Genomic DNA, 13,340 nt, shown 5'->3' on the forward strand with positions numbered 1-13,340 from the left:
TTGAAAACGCCTTCGAAATAGTAATGATTATATAAACGTGTCGCAGCTTCCATATGGTTTCTGGTTATGGTACTTCTTGTTATTCTTGGTATGTTTGCCATTGTCGAGCTCTCTGCTTCTTCGTCTCCATCTTCTAGGAAAGTAACGAAAGTGTTTAACATTTCGGGATCTATTATATATTTACGAATGTATGAAACTGAATCTTCGTCGGAACTCGACATATTTAGTGAAAATGTATAGAGTGTGTGTTGTTTTGTATCAATTTTTATGAGATGAAGTGAATGAGATGAGAATGGTTGAATAGAAATTGGTTTTTATAGTGGAGGGGTTTTTTTTAAATAAAAACTAGCCGTTTAAAAAAAAACAAAAACAAAAAGTTGTCGTTACACACACTCCCCTCTTCGTCCAACCTCTTCGACCCAAGGAATTTTGGGGACGACATGCATGGTAGACGAAGTGCTCTAAATAAGCTCGTGGTCGACACACCTATTGTGAGCGGCCTAACAACCCAAAAAGCTGACAAGGAAGAAGAAGAAAGATGACAAGGAAGAAGAAATCGGAAGAGGATAAGAGGTGCTATTGGAGAAGCTAAGGTTTGCAAGGACCCTTTTGTTTCAAGGGATGCGGATGTCACATGCTTTAGTATTTATACCCTCATTTTATTAAACCTCTCAATTTCTCCAATAAAAAGACACGCAGAAATTTTACTTTCACAAATCCAATTTCTCCACATTTCTTCGCCTGTTGGATGGAAATCAAAATATAAAGGGAGTGATTTCCCAGGAAATGTATTTCTATGTGTTTATCGATTTCTTTCCCTTTCAAACGACTGAAATGGTTTTATCTCATTTCTCCACCCTTATTTCCTTGTATCAAACATGCCCTAAAGCTAAATACCATCAAATTTATCAATGATATAAAGGATCTTTTTATTTAAAACCCCTATGTACTTTTTAGTTTATCTCTTTTAAGCCATCGTATTTTTCTTTTTTAGGGTTATTAAAAGTTGTCTATTTGTCTCATTTAGCTATTTACTTTTTAAACCCTGTTGATTGGCTGGCATGACTGATAACATGGTGAATGACATGGCAGATGATATAGACTTTTTCTTTTATGAATTGGCAATTGTTTTGTAGTGTAGGAGCTACATATATAATGATATACTATGTATATACAAAGAGGAAATCGTAAATTCTAACCATCCATGTGCATTACGATTAAACCAACAAAGATAAAAGAAAAAGTATATTTCCATGTGCAATAGATCAAAACTAGATTTTTTTTTTTTTGATCTCATGGAAACACGGGTCTGAGTAAATTGTTTTAAATAAAAGTTTTTGGGTCGACAACTTGCATTACACTTCTAATTATAAGCGGATCTTAAAAGGTATTTTATCCATTTGGTGGTGGCATTTATGGAAAAATATGAACCAGGCTTCATTTTCTTCCGAGCAAGAAAGAGGAGAGAACATTTTCATTTCTGTTCGTTCCTTATCTTTTTTATGACTATCATCTCGTTGTAAGAAATTTAGTTTCCTGTGACCTTTATGGCAAGTTAGTCCGACTTATATGATGTAATTTTTTCCCTTCGGTACCTTACCGGAGATTATTTATAAAATTCTACTGTTCAAAAAAAAAAAATTATTCAGAAAAAAATGAATAAGAGTTGATTTGTTTTCGAAGGAGGTATCATATTTATGTAACTTAGTAAGAGGTGTATGATGTTAATACTTAAAAATGACCCTTATCACAGATACAATATTAGTGGTGTAGTATAAAATACTTAAAACCAAAAAAATCCCTTTCTATTGTTAAAGAGAAATGATTGTTGTTATTTATTTTGTTTTTTGATTTATATAAAGAAATCCATTTGTATTATTAAATACGATATAAGCAATGTCATTCACCAGCCATGTGAGTAGTCAATAAGGTTTAAGACTTGAATGACTTAGGACAAATAGACAACTTTAAATTATAGATGAAGAAATAAAAAAAAGTAAGATGTTCTGGAAAGGACAAATTAAAAAGTATATAGAGGTTTTAGGAAAAAATCCTTTAAAAAACAAGCTTTGGTAGGAAGTGAGATAATACTAAGGGGGTGTTTGGGGTTGTGTTTAGAAAATAAATTTTGCGTTTTTAAAATAGATAATGCGTTTTCAAAGCGTTTAGAAAAAGCATGTATATATACTTCTCCAAAACTGCGTTTTCATAGCAAATAATCACTTTTTCACACAAACATTTTTTTAGATTATTTGCGTTTTACAAACGTAATAATCAAATAATCACTTTATATCGTAACACAAAACACCCTCTAAACCCAAGCAAAGAACCGAAATACGCATGGTTTAATGCTTAATTGGGCATTTGAGTCACAAGACAAAAAAGTTAAAACGACGAGCTATTTAAATTGTAATGTTTTAAATACCATTATATATCGGTACAACTATCCCGATATTTTGTTCTGTTAATTCATTATTTAATATCAGCCAATATCTCAAGTACTACTGTTTTGTTCATTATTTTTTTTTATTTTTTTAAAAAAATTATTTATATTGTACTTTAATGGTATTTTTTGTAATTTGTGAAATTTAAAACTTATATTTTGTTATAAAATACCTATTTGATATTATTTTTGAGTAGATTGTAATTGTATTTTGACTATTTTTTTAAATTGTAACAAATTTGGTAGGATTTTTATAAAAAGTTAAATTAAATTATATTAGATGTACTGGCAGATATTTTGGGTGATACCAATAATAACATAAAAAACACCGCACTGGATCTAACAAAAGGTAAGCGGTTTTGGTAATGATGGTGCGATGGAAGGCGATTTCTGTGACATCCGTCACCAAAACCGGTAGTTTATTATAGTCTTTAACTTGAATTCTTAATTTATCGACTAGCCAATGTGCCTACATAGTATATAACAAATGTAGAATTGTCGTGATCAATCCAATATGTGACTCCAATTACTGGGATTTCAATAGTTAGTATTTAGTCATTTTATTCTTTAAATTTAAACGGGATATAATTATTCCCGTTGATATCTACACATATAGTTATATGTCATATTCATTTCTGGATATTCATAAATCTCTATGCACTATTTAGTGGTAAGTCAAAGTATATAGTACTAATGAGTTTTTAGTGATAATATTTAAAAGTATATATATAATAATTAACTATAGTATATAATTATAAGATAATAATTAAAGAAAAAGTAACATTTAAATTTAAATAATCTAATACATCTTTCCAACACTGAAATGTGATTTACGGTCAACAAGAATTAAAACTTCATTAGAACTCTTATTTATAATAAATTATTGATCTTAATTTTAAACCAACTCAAATACTCCTCTCTACAAATATATATACAAATTTTAGTTATAAAAACCTAAACCAAATTTCCCATTGTTGCTCCTGCCGTCGATAGCTACATGCCACCCCAAGAATCAAAGTTTCATAATCTATTTTCACAAAAGCATTAATCCTAAAGGTCTCTTGGATTTTGGTATCTAAGGAGTGATCATTAATCTTGGGGTAAATTACTTATCTTTTCTTTTCATATATATAAATATATCTTTTTACTTATTAATCTTTATTTATAAAGCAACCTATGTTGATGAATATATATATATATATATATATATTATGGCAAAATTTATAATAATGAATGAAAGGTTTTTTTTTAGGGTTAAATCAAAAGCTTGAAGTACAAATGATAGTAATGTTAAAAGTTTATGTATTTATTATAACATAATAATTAATGTAATTAAAGAAATCCAATTATGAAGGCATGGAAATCATAAACAGATGTAAAGACGTGTTGGAAAGATTTGAAAGTTTATATATGAATATTAGTTATAGTAGTCTTTAAAACAGTAAGTTTAGGTTATTTCAGAATATGGACAGATTCGGTTTGTTAACTTGGAAAGGTCGTATCTTGGTCATGGAAGAGGGTTAAGTCACGTTTTTTGGTGTCTAAAATTAAGTTCAGGAAGTGTAATTTCTGGTGGAGTTGGTTTCGTGTCAAAATATGAACTTTAAGGTTGTCAAACGAATTTTATAATAAAACTGCGCAAAGCTGAGTTTTCCAAACAGATTTGAGTCGACTTCAAATAGTCATATCTTGGTCGATTTTAAGAACTGAAAGTTTATGCTTTTCCAGAAACATGTTTAAGATGTTAAGAGTTGATAGCCAAAAGAATGGATTTTTTTTAAAGTTTCGAAGGTCCTTAACTTTTGTAAAACTTTCTTGTGCGAGAACAGTTATTTTTCTGACTAGTCTGTAATTATGGAATTTTTAAAAATAGATAATGTGCCAAATAAATTATGTAAAAATTCATGTAAGTATTTAACACTCTAAGGTTACAGTGGTTAAGATTTGAAAGATTGAATTGTTTGTTTCATCCTAATTAAAAATAGATAAAGTTACCAAAAATTTCAGTGAATATGAACTTGTAGAAACCAATGATACATCATTAAAACAAATACACTATATTAAGTTATGTGACTTGTAACTTAATAATACATGACAAATCAGGTTGTAAACATTTTAAAAGTAGTCATATGTGTATTTCATCAAATACGGGTTACAATGGACGGTTATTGACCATGTCCATAATTGTAACTTGTTTATATATATCTTGTGTAGATTCTAGTGACCTTTCTGGACTTTGCACAACTACTTGCTTGTTGAGGTGAGTTTCGTGACCCCTTTTTATATTATTTCTTTGAGGGAAAATGATGCTCAAAACATTTTTCATTTCTTTTACTAGCTGTGCCAAAACTTGTTTGTTTTATTGGACAAATACGTGTAATTATGAAATGTATATGTTAGCTTTGCTTATGTTGATTCCTATGATGCAATAGATGTTTGTCGATATCTATTGAAGACTATTTGATAACTATTAACCAACTTTATACTCCAACTGGTAGTTGTTGATAGGCAATGTGTGATTGAGTTGTTGGCAAGTGATGTGATTGAGTTGTTGACAAGTAGTGGAGAGTTTATGTTGTTGGATAACTATGATGGCATTGATCAGTATTTGGTATGCATACATGCTACTACATGTTTATATTTACACTATTGTCCAAAGTACTTATATCATTGCACAACAAATTCATTTGTATTATTTTAAACCTATGAACTTACCAACATTATGTTGACATTTTCGAGCATTCATTTTCAGGTAATAACAATGCTTAAGGAGATTAAGCATAAGGACTTTAGGAACACTAATTAAGAGATCCTTCATGGACTCCTAGTTGCATTGAACATTGAATTCTATTTGCTATTTGCTACATCATTTGCTTTTTGTTGGGCGTATTGCCTAGACTTATTCCGCTTGTGGGAATTACATTTATGGATTTCATTTAGTATAACTCTATTATAAATTTCATGTGCTATGCTATGTCTTTCCGTCATATCCTACGATTCCGCCTAAGGTGGGGTGTGACAATTTCCAGAACAACAATCGTGGTGGTGGTAGAGGGGATGTTGTGGCTGTTGAAATATCAGGTGCCAACATCGTTTTCTAGCCACCATCTTTTTTCTTGTATTGGAGGTGGTATTCAGAGACGGTTGTGTTGGAAGACATTTTTTAGTACAACAGTCGCAGTGGGGGCAGAGAATGTTGTGGCGGTGGAGATTTCAGGTGCCACCATCATTTTTTGGCCAAATTCATTTTACTAGTATTGGAGTCGGTTATTATATAGATTGATTTTCTTGTAGATTTGTTGTATTCTCAAATTCTTGGTTATATGAATATGAAAAGATTTAAATTCTCAGATTGTTCTTAATATATTTTCAGATTGGTTATGTGTGTATTGAAACCCTAAATTATATTGCCCTAAATTAAAAATGAAAAATATGAGTGCTAGAATATTTACCGGAATTCGTCGGAAAAAACTAGTGAAGATGATAATGATATGGCATGTCACGTTGGCAGTTAACAGAGGATTAGTGTTAAAAAATGAACGATATTACCTTTATTGAGAAATATTTTAAAATGAAATCATTTTAGTAAACAAAAACTAAATTGGTTCCCACCTTGTTAGGAATTTTGTATAAAAATGTTACCTTTTTATAATTTTTCATTATTATTACTAATACTAAATATTTTTGTTTATTGTTAATTATTATATTATATAGAAAATATTCAAAATTTTATTAAAGTTTATTAATTTACATAAAGTTCATTATTATTTACTACAATTATTTTAACTATAAAAACAAATTTTAGTTAAATGTTTAATATTATTCTGTATAAAAACATTATCTAATAGAAAATAATATATATATATATATATATATATTATAAAAATGTTACTTTATAAAAATATTTATGATATTTATATAAATAATTATTAATAATATTATTCTATAACAAAATATGTATAGTATCATTTATATTTATAAATCTTGTAACTATTAAATAAAAATATTTTTTAATATAAAAACTAAAACTTTAGTTTAGAAGATTTAATATTGCTCTGTAAAAAGTTTATAAAAAGTCATTAATGTTTTATATAAATTTTTATATTTTGTAAAAAATTTTCATATTACTAATTAAAAAAATATATTTGTTAACCTTTTTTTTATTATTAACTAGATTAAGCCCATGCGATGCATGGTAATATACACATTACATTAAATTGATTACTAATATAAGATTTTATGTAATATTACTTGAAGATAATGATTAACATATATATATATATACTAGGTCTTTTAACCGCATGATGTGCGGTTGTTTAAAAAAGTTGTTCATGTTGTTTAGTTATATTATATGAGTATAAATTATAAATTTTAACAGTTATAACTTGTATTTTAAGCATATATATATATATATATATAAATCTATATTTATCGGTAATGAATATATTTATATATATATATATATATTATAATATATAAATCCAAAATATAATTGTTATTATTTTATTATTTTTATTATTATTATTATTATTATTTTGAACAGCGAGTTAGTAGTTAGTAATTAACAGTTAACATTCGAACCACCACAGTAATATCCAATTGGGCAGTATGCGATATTATTTAACTATTAATCGATTAATAAGTAATTATAATTATTCTTATTTAATATATCACATTTTACTTCATGCAATGTTAATAAACATAAAATTAAATTAAATTGTAATGTAATGTAATGTAAGACCATAGCAATATATTATTTTTGTAAATTAATATGTAATCCGTGAGAATTTCATCATACTCATTCAAATAGAATACTTTAATGAAGTTTACATCAAAGTAACAAAATATCTAAAAAATAAAAAGCTTTAAAGATAATTAAAAGCCAAATCAAAATTACAATGCATTGAGTAGGTGAAGAAATATGTGTTTTTTTGAATAGATAATATTGCATTCCTAATATGATTGATATTAATATAATATTAATATAATTAGAGTAGGGAAACAAAATATTTGTCTAAGAAAAAAATACCACACGTTAAATAATACCTTGAGTTTTTAGTGTTAATATATCTTGAGTTATTAGTTTTATTTTATTTTTTTATAATTAAATTATTGAGAAAAAATTTATAAAAATGCCACATAGGATTAAAACTTATGTGGCAATATTATAAGATAGTTTTAAGTTGAGGATGCTTTAGAATCGTCCAGTTAACTACTATTTTAATATATATATATACGTCAATAGTATTAATAAATGTTATATAATAATAATTAAATGGATTTTTAATAATATTATACTTTTATTACGCATGTAAAATCTAAAAGGAACATATAAAGTAGAATAAAGAAAAAAATAAGAGAAAAAAATTTAGATATAAAGGTGAAGATAGTAAAGTAAATCATATATAATAACAAATATAAAAAATATATATGTGAAATTGATAAAGTAAATATCTAATTTAACATTGATAAAATAATCGGATAGTAAAATATTAGATAAAATTATCAATATAATCTAGTTTTATATTATATTAAATTAAATTATATTCCACGTACAAAGATAATTAAATATAAAAGCAAAATAGAAAGTGATAAGTTACAAAGATTGATAATTCTATTATCAATGTCATCATTTTTAATATTCACTAAATATATATCGTAGTTTGTAAAAAATAAACAAATATTAAGTTAGATCAAGTGGTATGTGTATAATATTAAAAGTTAGAGGTCATGAATTCTAATCTTGTATATGGCTTTTTTATATGTTATTTAAAATTGATTAAAAAAAACAAATATCCATGTAGACAAATGATGATGTGGCGAATTAAGTGACACATAAGTACTAAAAAATATAGATTTAAATGTTAATATATCTACAAAAATACATGAAAATTACCAGAAAATGTCACATAAGCAAAAAGCTTACTTGGCACGAAAAGAGGAGTGCCACTTAGAGAAAAAAAAACTAACCTCTTTTAGTTATATAAAGAGATATTATGAATTTACTACGGTGCCTCAATGTTAATTTAATAGCTACTAACTATTATTTCGATGTTAAAAAGATATATTTATTTTGATAATTCATTCAATATCTAATTCTTCAAGATTTTAATCTATTTAATTTCACTAAATCATACCTCCTTTCACAGATTCTAGCTTTCTAGGTTTTCTTTTCTTAAAAGAATTTCTCTAAATTAAATGGACAATAATGCTTTCACTATATCTAAATATATATAAAAAGAAACCTTAATTTATAATTAAAGAAATATAGATCCTTAGATGAAGTTTAACTTTTAACAAGAGTCATTAGATCAAATGATGATGTCATATACCTTATTTAACTTTTTTAGATTGAATTGTGTTTTAATAAATTTAAATTATTATTATTTCCTTATTTAGGTTTGTAGACAATAATAATTAATGTTTTTAATGATATAACTTTGGAAACTAATATTTTCATATTTTACATCATTTTTTATCTTTAAAATAAATTTTTAAATTTTTTACAATAAAACTTTCTTTTTAATGTAATACATTTTTATTAGATTATATTTTTGTATATGATTTTTATCATATAATAAATAAAATTTGGTTATAAGGATTTTTGTATAGGATTTTTATCGTATAACGTTTTTACTAAATCAATACTTTAACAACTGGACCGGATGTCAAATCGGCCTTCGTAATAAAGAATTAAAAAACAATGATGAAGTCTATATTAAGCTATCACAATAATATATATCAGAAAAATAATTGTATAAAAATTGCATTGATATTATGCATAATATTAACTAACATTAACACAAGCGATATATAGATTGATAATTAACTTGCTTAGTAATTTTAGTGTATAACTTAATTATTCAAGCAAAATCTTAAAGTACAAGTATAATGACAATGCAGACATATCCGAATGAATGAAAGAAATCCAAATAAACGAAATGTTACTTAGCGAGACCTTTAATTGATGATGTATTAATTTTTCAACTTTGTGGTCATTATTAACCGGAGTTTAAATGACCACTAATGTAACTTCATGTTTTTTTAATGATTAAATTCTTACATGGTTAAATATTTGTCAACTTATAATGTTTTCAAATTTTAACATGTCATTAATTATACATGTTTCCCGCATATTACGCAGGTAATAATCTAGTTTACTGAAGTCCTGAAAGGCTGAAACACATGGGTAGGCCCAAATTTTTGAACATCTACTTGACCCAATAAATAGTTGCCTTTGCCTCCATGGTCCTTTTAAAAGTTGTATGATTTTAAGTTTTTAACATTTTTAGGGACCATAACTCCATAAGTAGTGCTTTGCTGAAATTACAGAAAAACATATATGCTTGATATTAGATTGAACGGATAGAACCTCAAATCAGTCTTTTTATCTTTAGTATGGCGGATAAGGATGTTTACACCCGAAACCTGTCATGGTATTCGGACCCAAAATTCATATAAGACGGCAGTGGGTGTTACTTATTATATATGCTTGATCTTAGTATTATCACATATCCATAAAGACTTGCAACATTTAAAGAGGCAGCCAATTAACTGGAGCATATAAATTGGAAACAAAAACACTTGATTAAGGTAGATTAGAGTACGTACATAAATATTCTTATCGTTGGTAATATTAAGCTTTCTCTTGTAAAAACAGTTCTATATATTTTGTTATTCTAATGCATCTTAAGAAAATGGTTATGAAAATCCATGTCTTGATATCTAATATTAAAGATCCGTGTAGTAGACCACGCTACATATATCTTTTTTGTGCACATATATGAGTGTTGGAACAGAACCCATTGAGGTTTCAACTTTTGGACTTTGGTGTGTGGAGTGCAAGAGTTTTAACAAATATCTATCTATATGCCCATGTGAGTGACTGTTCTTCGCCACATTAGTTCTCTCATATTCCAGACATATTCTATAGTGTATTGTAGGCCATTGCAAGTCATTTTCTAAACTTCCTGAAACACACTAACCCTTACCTATGGGACCAATCCACATCACCCATTTATGGTAACTACAAGAGCATCATGTATGGCGTTAGACACTGGACGGCACATCAACGTCACATCAGCTTTCTCCACTATACCAGTTTTACGTATCTTACCGCAATTCGTGGTCATGATGCTTACCAATGTTGCATATAACAATAGCAATTAGTATATCTTTTTATTAGCTCTAAAAGGTAGTCTTGAATGTAAATAAACATGAGGGCATCATTAGTACTATTCGTGTGTAACAATGTTGCACTACAAGTCATGTACTTTTGATTGCTCAAATGTTTAGTCTTGATAGAACAGAATTAATTAACCATATATAAGGGGTCATGATGATTTGATGTTCATATATGACAATATTGCCCACAACAAAGTATCTTTGGTTACAAAAGGCACTGGTTTTGACTCTTGATGCAACTTACCAGGAGGCATCATTATTTTGATGACCATATGTAACAACCTTGCCCCATACAAGCATTTCAATACCGCAAAAAGTTAGCCATGATGGATGGATTTAACTATTTAATAGTTGGCTATACAAATTGATGCTCATATGTAGCAATGTGGTCCCAAAAATGAATATATGATAATGCTAGATGTTAGTACTACTCTTGATGGAAATAAGTAAAAGGCATCATGACTAGTATAACAATAACAATGTTGTTTTCCGAATAAATCTCTAATGAAAGTACGTGTAAGATTTAACAATATGTCTATGTCATCTGCATTTCGTCACACGTACGTACTGGTTATTGAAGATGAATGCATTTGTCATATTTTGTCAACAAAGTCTGCTACTGGTTTCCATCATTAATTCAATCATGAAAAAGCATATATTGCATCCTTCTAATCTTTTCTTATATAACATTAAAAAGGCCAAGAATGTCGACGATTGTTACAGTTTTAGGCTTTCTTTCCACTATAAATTCATAATATCCTTCCAATTAATATTATTGCCTATAAAACAAATATATCACACGTACTTTTGAATAAAATATAACTAAGCAGCTTACTTTTTTTCTTCCCTATTAAAATGCAAGTTTTTGATAGAACATGATTAACCTCCAACTTCCAAGACCAATTGTTGTAATCTTTAATGCGCTCTAGACCTCTAGTATAGAATTATTAGCTAACTCCGTTGAAGACAAATCAGATCGAGAGTTGGGATTATAATTAGTTTGATTGATCAGAAGTCTTAGAGGATATAGTAAATTTTTTTTATTGCCCGGACATTCAGGTCGAAATACGACATCAGGGAAATCTTACCGTATAATGGTGAAGCCTTGCACGTATCGTAGACAACGAGATGTTGACTATGGGCCGTTACAAGTATTTAGAGGAAAAACTTCAAGACTTGACATTGATAAGGATCCAACTTAAAACTTTAGATAAACTCTAAGAATGCCTCTAACTGGTTTGAACAAGTCCTGGCTAGAAGCCTAGAATATAGTAATATTTTTTACAATTTGCGTTATTTGACACTATTAAAATACACGCGCGGGATAACCACTACTAAAAACATTCGGACACCACGAGTGAAAGAAACCTACTCCATTGTGCTAGAAAAAGTTCTTTTTCCCTTTTAATTAAATTCTACAACTTTCAGATTTTATCCGTTTATTTAATTTCTTAATTCATACTCATTTTTTCTCAATTTCATCAACTAACACTCCTGTTAGTGGTGAAAGATCAATTCTTGTTAATTTGAATACATTAGGACTCCTAAACTGAGGAACAAACTAAAATACTCTTGCAAAGAATACCTCATCAATTCTACATCTATATATTTTATGTTAATTAAACACAATAATATATAAAATTGAGGTGACCGACATACTGTCCGTCTAACGCTCGTCTGTTAAGTGACTATGGAACACTACAAGAAAAATGTTGATTGGTGACGAAAAACATTTGGTCACTAATTTATCAAAATAACCAAATTTTCATCACTATCAATCAAAATTTAATCACTATTGTGGTTAGTTACCAAATCTTGAGTGGTTATTTTTCATCACTAAAGGTCCGTCACTAATTTTGTTTAATGACCAAATTCAGTGACCACTTTTTTTAATGATAACTAAATAAGGTTATTAGTGACCAAATTTTAGTTGTTGCTAAGGAAAATGATCACTAATCAACATTTTTCTTGTAGTGGAAACCGAAGAACCGGCACAACGCTACCATTGGTGTCGCTAAATCAACGAGAGCCGATGAAGCAGCAAGAGTACTGGTAGGAACCCTCTAATAATAATAAAAGAAAGTGAGAATCACAAAATTAATTAAAAAGAAAAAATGAATGAGCTAAAACAAATTACATAGGCAGTTTGCAATACACACACATATCTTACATTTTAAGGACTACTACAAAATTTATTCAAATATCTAAGAAATGTCAACTAATGTCACTTTCGAAAAATGCAATGTAACTTAATCTAGTGGATATATGAATAAGGGTAAGCGTATATGTCCCAACTCTTGTAATGGGTGTCCATTTTTATCCAGACGATGATATACATCATTGTCCTATACCAATCGACATATTTTTGTTAATACTATTAAAGTTTGTAGATTACAAAATCAAGATACCTAAGCTACTTTCACTAAAATTCAACACTTAAGTACTTAACTACTTAACCTCTTTAATATTAATATAATATAATATCCACCAAGTTAGAAGATCCCACCTACAAGAGTGGGATTTACATGGTTGAAATTCTTTCTAACGCGATAGCTATTCCTTAACCACACCAATTTTCTTTTTAGGAGAAACATAATGATTTATAACTTATAAGGTTTGATTTTGTTATGTGTTATACGAGTTCTAACCAATGAACATGATTTTGTTATGTGTTATACGAGTTCTAACCAATGAACGGATTGAATTGACCGGT

This window comes from Erigeron canadensis, chromosome 2 (genome assembly GCF_010389155.1).
Source record: "Erigeron canadensis isolate Cc75 chromosome 2, C_canadensis_v1, whole genome shotgun sequence".
NCBI classification, from domain to species: domain Eukaryota; kingdom Viridiplantae; phylum Streptophyta; class Magnoliopsida; order Asterales; family Asteraceae; genus Erigeron; species Erigeron canadensis.